A 2,085-nucleotide genomic window follows, 5' to 3' on the forward strand; every position below is an offset into this window, starting at 1 on the left:
ACGAAAAATAAGAATATTACAAAATTTTGGCAAATGGGCGTAGCCACTTACAATGAGTTTCAGACGGAAAACGTTAATTTTATAAATTTTTGGAAAATGGGCGTAGCCACGCCCACTTATGGTTACATGTGTATATCTTGGTAACCGCTACACCAATTTCTTCCAAACTTGGCACAGTTGTTGGCCTTGGTACAGCATACCAAATGGCCGAAAATTTTTAAAATCGGACAATAACCACGCCCACATCCCATATAACGGTAATTTCGAGAAATACAAAATCTTCGATAAATCAGTAAATATTGAAGCTAATTTATTCAAAATTGATGATTGCAACAATTCTTTACCAAGAAATACGTTTATGACAAAATTTTGGAAAATGGGCGTAGCACCGCCCACTTGTGATCACATATATGTATCTCGCTAACCGTTCTAGCAATTTGTACCAAGCTCGGTATGGTTATTGTGCTTGCCACATAAAAGCAAACCGTTGAAAATTGTTGAAATCGGACTAAAATTGAGGCCGCTTTTCATATAACGGTAAATTTCAGAAATGCTTGAAACTTCAATATTTCGAAATTTAGGGACGCTAATTTACTTAAAATGTATACACCCCGGCTTATCATGTAGCGGTAGCTTTCGGAAAGGTTGAAAACATATATTTAATACTTGCGCCGGGTATTTAATGTTCGGCTCCGCCCGAACTTAGACTTTCTTACTTGTTAAATACGAACATTTTTAAACGATAATCAGGTAGGTGTATGAATGCGAATTACATGATTTTTCGGTTATTGGCAATAATAAAAAGCAAAGGTAGTGAACCAAATAGCATTTCCTTAAGTTTTTTCTAACTTCATACCTTGATACTTAAATAAGAATTTTGTGATACATTTGATCTATTTTTGTTTCTTATACGATACCTTTTTTCATGACGTCGCGGCAACACTGGTTGTCGAGCCTTGTTGCGTTGTTTTCACGCTTTACAGCGCGCAGTTTTTGTCGATTGTTAGGAGCTGAGCTTGCGCTTTTCTTGATTTCCAGAAGCGTGCGCGCACAACCTCCTCGACTGAAGCAATCGACTGCATGGATAATATGCACGATTGATAGAAATAAAAATTGCGCCTATCGCGGTATCGCTAATGCGCTCTTTGTAAATTCGACAGAATCAGATGTGTGCGTGACGTCATCTTGGTGCAATTGTTGAATGTGGAAAACCAAATAACGATTTAACTGGGTACGGCTTAGTTATCTGCCCAATGATTTGGGGCTATTGTGTCCGAATGGGTGACTCGATCCCAAAAATTATTCACACACTTGTAGTCAAGGATCTACACTTTGTAGTAAAACCTAATTTTGTAACTTGCGCTCACTTATTTATTAATAAATTCGGTCTGAAAAATGCACTTTTTTGTGGATTTCGGAGTGAGTGCTACGCAAATATACTGTGGATGGCGTAGCCGGAGTTATATACACATTAAATGTTGAATACCTTTCACAATAGAAAGGTGTTCTGCACAAAAATACTGTTTATCGAGTTTACATTTCCGGTGCCAAAATGCGAATTTGAGACCATTTTCCAATGGTTCCCCACGGATGTGTAGAAGGTTTCGAGAGATCAGGTGTGACTTTTTAAAAAGTGTGAACTGTTCTCTTTCTAGTGGGTTAGATATCAAGATCCACGCCCCCTCTCTCTCCGCCCACTAAACCAAACAGTGGGCAAATAACTTCTTCTTCTTCTTAATTGGCGCTGTAACCGCCTAAGCGATTTTGGCCGAGTCCAAAACAGCACGCCAGTCATTTCTCTTCTGTGCTAACTGACGCCAATTGAAAATGCCAAGTGAAGCCAAGTCCTTCTCCACCTGGTCTTTCCAACGCAGAGGAGGCCTTCCTCTTCCTCTGTTACCAGCATCGCGGCCCGCGTTGAATATTTTCAGAGCAGGAGCGTTTCTGTCCATCCGAACGACATGGCCAAGCCAGCGGAGCCGCTGAATTTTAATTCGCTGCACTATGTCTATATCGTTGTAAAGCTCATACAGCTCATCGTTAAATCGTCTGCGATATTCGCCATCACCAACGCGTAAAGGTCCG

This window comes from Rhagoletis zephyria, unplaced genomic scaffold, assembly GCF_001687245.7.
Source record: "Rhagoletis zephyria isolate East Lansing unplaced genomic scaffold, Rhagoletis_zephyria_1.1 Rzeph_scaffold_05404, whole genome shotgun sequence".
Lineage (NCBI taxonomy): Eukaryota > Metazoa > Arthropoda > Insecta > Diptera > Tephritidae > Rhagoletis > Rhagoletis zephyria.